Source organism: Pinus tabuliformis, chromosome 2_1 (genome assembly GCF_031772625.1).
Source record: "Pinus tabuliformis cultivar Carrire ecotype Pingquan chromosome 2_1, CPIR1, whole genome shotgun sequence".
NCBI classification, from domain to species: domain Eukaryota; kingdom Viridiplantae; phylum Streptophyta; class Pinopsida; order Pinales; family Pinaceae; genus Pinus; species Pinus tabuliformis.
In genome coordinates, this window is record NC_142299.1 from 931,009,060 (window position 1) to 931,015,059 (window position 6,000).

A 6,000-nucleotide genomic window follows, 5' to 3' on the forward strand; every position below is an offset into this window, starting at 1 on the left:
CCTAGTCACCGATTCTTTTCGTGATTTCGCAGCGTAATCTCCTATTGGCCAGTTTCGCAGCGTAATCATTGTTTAGCCATTCCGCAGCGCATGATCATTAAGCCATTTCGCAGCGCATTATTAGAATTCAAAACTAACCGCGCTGCGAAATCGGGGATTCGTGCATTTCGCAGCGAATCTTTCCCAAAGTGTCAAGTCTGTTGATGAGTCACCAATTCTGTCCTCTCATGTCAGTTTGTGTACCCTCCCGTAGCATGTATAAACGCTCATTAGTCACCACCCCATCAATAGATTTGTTGAAATGCACCGAAATATTATTTCAATGGATTTTACCGTGCATGGATCTTTATGATGATCGTAAGTGATGCATAAGTGACAAGCTCGTATGATGATATATTTGAGTTTTCAAGCGAGGCAGTTTTCAAGCGAGCCTGATTACAAGCGAGGCCGAGTTAAACAGAACTGATCCGCCATTTCAACTAAAGCTGCTGGTCATTGTGTGTGTGAAGCTTTCAAAAGCAAAATGGAGAGTAAAGAACACAGATCTGGAAAATGCCAGAGAACCGAACCCGAAGGTTTGGATATAGCATTGAGGGATGAAGGTGTGAAGAAAGCATTCAAAGATGCCGGGTGCTGGAACTTTTGTAAAAAGCTGCAAGGAGGACATGCGCAGGTAACCGAAGAGTTTTCTTTAAACTTCACCAGTTTAAATTCAAAAATAGCTATGTTGGAAGTTCAAGTGTCTCCGGAGGCAATAGCTGCTGTAACAGAGATTCCAAGAGGGCGACAAGAATGGTTTAAGAATTTTAAGTTTGATATGAATCCATGCAAAGAGTTTTTAAAAGAGGCATATGTGAATGAAGACCTAACAAAAGCAGTGCCCAGAAACTATGTCAAGGAGCATTATGCCCTTCTTCTCACCTGTATTCAGAAATACTTGACCTGTGAAGGAAGATACAATAAGGTCTACTCTTATCACTTCAAGCTGCTTTTACATTTCACTGGGAAAGCTTCCATAGAAATTCCTTTTTACTTATTTCACAGTTTGAGTAAAATGTGTGATAAGGTGCAGCTGAGGAAAGAGGATTGTGAAACTTCTTTATTTCACCATGGTTTGGTTAAATTGTTAGTTTTAGATGGCCTTCAGAAGATAGGCAGAGACTGGAATTCGTTCATCTTCATGGCTGGTTTCCAAAGAAAAACTGGACTTACTCCACAACCAGTTAAAGAACAACCAGTCAAAGAACTCACGATAGCTGAGCTTCAAAAAGAGGCAAGAGATAAAAAGCAAGCCAAGTTACAGCAAAGAAAACCAGTGAAGCCACTGATTATTAGAGAACAACCTCCTCAGCAATCAACAAAAGAAGAAGCTCAGCATAAGAGGACTGTACCTGAAACAAGTAGATCTGAAACAGTGTCAAGGGTAAGGACAAGAAGCCAAATAAGTAAAGAAAAAGGTAAAGTCTTAGCTGTTGAAGAAAGCCCAGTATCTAAGGCAAACCTGAATGATTTATTGGAAGCCATTGAGTTTGAGCAAATTGAACCAGTGCATATTGATTTGAAACAGTCATCACCAGAAAGTACCAAGAAGCCTAAGGCCTCAAAAAGGCTGAAGTTTGATGAACCAGGTGAAGGATTCATTTTCAAACCCAGAAGACCTATTACAAGGAAGCAAGTAAAGGAAGCTGAGAAATTGCCCAGAACAGAGGAAGCCGAGGAATTGCCCAGAACAGAGGAGGCAGAGAAAATTAAGCAAAAAGACACAAATAGAACAGTCATCATATCTCAAGGAGGTAATATTATAGCTATAAGGAACCAATTAGAAGCAGCTAAACATGAGATTGCTCAGGTGAAGAATGCCACTAGGGAGTCTGCAGTTAGGTATGCAAATTATCGTAAAGCTGTAATGAAAGGAAGTGAAAACCTAGTAAACCAGGTGGATTCAGTAGCCGATGTTTACACATGGACAGTTCCCGCAATTAAGGAGGCCAAATTCATCAGAAAGATAAATATGTATCTAAGAGCTGAAAATAAAGCTATGAGGAAGAAAGTTGAAGACTTGAAGGCACAGTTAGACCAGTTAGCTACGAAATGAAGTTACTGTTCAAAGAAAGGTTTTGTTCCAAATTTTGTCAAATTTTGCTTAGTTTTATTGTTTTGAGGACATGCATATCCTTGCTATATGTATCAAAGATCAAAAGGAGTTTTGGCAATCAAATGTCTAGGCGGTAAATACCTCAGGAAAAAGACAACCTGTTTTAACAATTCAGCAGTTTCGTAGCGCGCTATGAAATTGCTGTAGGTGGTGTTTTCAACGCAGAAAAACAGTGTGGCAATATGTGCGGGAATTTTCAAAAGGAAACACCTAAAGGACATGTAAGGGACCAAATGAAGCCATCACAACCATTCAGATCAAGACAGCTGTACCTTTAAAAGGTGGAATGCTTTAACTCAAGTTTGAAGTTTTTGTTATAAAGCCACTTTATTACTGGTGATAGGGTATTGAATGAGTTGCATACAAAGAATTTTGGCTTGCACACCTGGCCATCGATGAAGCCTCCAACACATCAGGAACATGGTGATGTCCTATATTTTTGGGTTATTAAAAGGGCTAAAAACATGCTGCTGTATATTCGAAGTTATGAAGGACTGGAACCGAAAAGCAAGGGATATCACCTAACATCACTGAGCAGTTAAAGTATTCAGCATCCGAGGCCAACATGGAGCTTTAAATACTCATCTCAGCCATCTCAGCCAAACTGCAAGGAGTCCAAGTGTCAAAGAACAAGAAGGAATCATTCTACGAAGAAGATAGAGTTAGAGTCATAGTCAAATTAGAACTCTTTAGAACTCCAGTTAGCACTAATTGTATTTAATAGTTTGTTGTAAAGCAGATAGGTGTCATCATAGGCAGAATTCGAGTTCCCCTCATGTGGGAGGAGGAAGCTCGAAGTAGTTAGAATAAGGATTTTCTATATATAGCTGGAACATCTATGTAATGAGGGTTGGATATTTTATAAAAACAGAGTGTTGTTTTGGCTTATGTAAAGAACAGAGTTCAGTAATATAAGTTATATGCCTTTCTTCTCAGGATTCATACAACATTTCCATGTTCAAGATGTGTTATTTTACTTTATCCCTCATGTCTTTTTTCAGTTGCTTAGATGAGTAATCACTCAGAATTCACTTATGCTGCTCTGACTTCCTGTACTCATCTATGAACTGTGGTTTTATAAGAGTTGTATTTTGAACATTTAAATGTCACATGCCCTGACTTCTATGTTAAAGAAATATCATTATTTACTGAGGTTTGATTGACTCCATAAGCCCAATGGAAACTTATGTAATGTTTGTCCAGCCTTCATATTTGTTAATGTTATTTCAAGAGAGTTAGCCATCTTATTAATAGTCAAAATCAATAACCCTTTGAGAGAACCCTCTCAGGCTAAGGAGGCTAAGCCTTAGTCAAAAGATTGGTCTGAAATAGTTACTTGAAGTCTTCCTGGTCAGCAGCCTTCCAGGGCCTGATTTTGAGATAACATTTTGGTGCGTCTGCCGGGAGCCTGAAGATTAATCATTCCTGAAATTATGAAGCTGAACTTCTGAAGGTAGCAGGAGCTCAGAAAGGTTTTCGAGGCTGCATTCTACCTTGGTGACTCCATTCAATCTTAAAGTTAAAAAGGTGGCTTCGAGATGAAGATATACAAGGAGTAATCCTGACCCAAACCCACCTAGCCCTGTGGATAATCCCAACATTATCTCAAGGAGTAGACAAAGATTTTCTGATATACCAGGTACTTCAAACATTTCAAAATCTTTGTTCCCTGAATTTTCTAGAAGTCCTGAACATAAAATTGTTGATGATAAAATTCAAGAGGTATTGTTGAGGTCTGAAAACGAAGAAGAGCTTATTGGAATTATTTTAGATTTACAAAAGAGAGGCATTGATACTTCATCTTTAGTGTCACAAAAAGATAAGGTAGAGTTTTGGGAGGTTGTTACTTCAGAATTGCTATTAGAGGAAGAGGACTTAAATCAGCTCAAAGAGCTTGATCCTTTTGAAGTTTTGCTCAAATCTAAAACTGGTTTACCTCTCCCCAATTGGAGTTCTTTTGTCAGTGGTTTGCAAAGTCCAAACAGCCCTTTTCATACCAGTACTTTATCTTCTGCCTCTGTTAGTCCAAATAGTCCTCAGACACTGTCTCACACTAAATCTGCTCCCGCTGGTCATACAATACCTGTTGTCACTGCTCCTCCATTCATTATGGCCATACCTGCTAGGTATGCTCCTTTAGCTCTCCCTGCTGTTTTACATGATCTTCCTAGTAAATACGCTGCTAGGATTCCAACATGGGGAGGTGATGAAGATATTACAGCCGAGGAACATGTAGATAGGTTCAATGACTTTGTTGACAGGGAAGAGGTGGATGATGAAGATGTAAAATTAAGACTTTTTGCTCAAACTTTCATTTGGGAAGTCAGAAAATGGTTTAAAGACCTTGGGGCTGGTAGCATTCGTATTTGGGCTGAATTTGAAGATAGTTTTCTGAGGAAATGGGGAAACAGAACTAATCCTGTTCAAGCCCTCATCGAATACAATAATTTAAGAAGAGCTCCGGATGAAACTGTCCAAAATTTTTCTAAGAGGTTTAATAAAACATATAATTCTATTCCAGCACATTTGAAACCTCCTGGAGCTTTGGCACAGTTGAGATATGCTGAGTCATTCGATTCAGATTTCTCTCTTTTACTCAGAGAAAGAGAGTCTGCCAATCTTGCTGACATGCAAAATGATGCAATTAAGGTAGAAGTGAATATGCTTGCTGCTAAGAAATCAAAGATGGCAAAGACAAAGATAAAGGAAGAAGAGAAGCCTTCTACCTCTGCTCAAGAAGACAAGTTTGAAACAATGATGAAAACCATGGAGAAATTGATGGACCGATTAGCTCTTGGGAATACTTCTGCTCCTCAAGCACAGCAAGAACCTCAATTCAGGAATCCTCAGTTCAGAAGGCCTCAGAATCAGCAAAGGCCAAGAGACAATAGAAATCAGCAGGCAGATCCTCCAGTGAGACCTCCTTTTCAACAAAACTTGGTGGATGAAGAAGAAGAACCTGAAGTCCCTGAGGAATCTATACATTGCTTTGATGAAGAAGATTCAGGAATTTTCTTAACTAAGGATGAACATGATGAGTCTAGCATGATAAAATCAGAAGAAGAACCTTCAAATTTCTTAAAAGGTTATCAACATGCTATATTTGAGATACAGAAGCAGTACAATCTTAGGAATAGAGATGTTCCTATCACAGCAAACAAGGCACAGCCCAAGAAGAATACCTAAAAGGCAGTTGAGGATAAGAAGGAAAAATCAAAGGTGGTTGAAGGTAAAGGAGATTCCCCTCTTGATAAAAAGGATATTCAAACTCCTTCTCCTTCTAAAGATATTGAAAAGTCTACTTCTGTTTTTAACATTGAGAATGAGATTGCAAAAATTAAGATATCAATCCCTTTCAATGAAATTCTTAAGGTAGACAAATACAGAAGCAAGATTGTTGAAATGCTTAATTCTCCACCAGGAGTGGCTGATATCCTAAGTGTACAAGAGGACAGTCCAATTATCTGTTTAGGACCAAGACTTGAGGATGAACAAAATGATGAGTTTCCCCCCTTTTACATAAGCATTAATATTCATAATATGACTTTACATAATGCTATGTTGGATTCAGGGGCATCACATAATCTCATGCCTAAGGTAATTATGGAAAGACTGGGGTTAGAAGTAACCAGACCATACAAGGACTTATTTTCCTTTGATTCCAAGAGAGTTCATTGCATTGGTTTAATAAAAGATGTTGTTGTGGCACTCACACAAATCCCAGCAAAAACAACTGTTATGGACATTGTTGTTGCAGATATTCCACCTAAGTTTGGGATGCTCCTTTCAAGGTCATGGGCAGCAAAAATAAAGGGTACCATGCAAATGGATCTAACATATGCTAC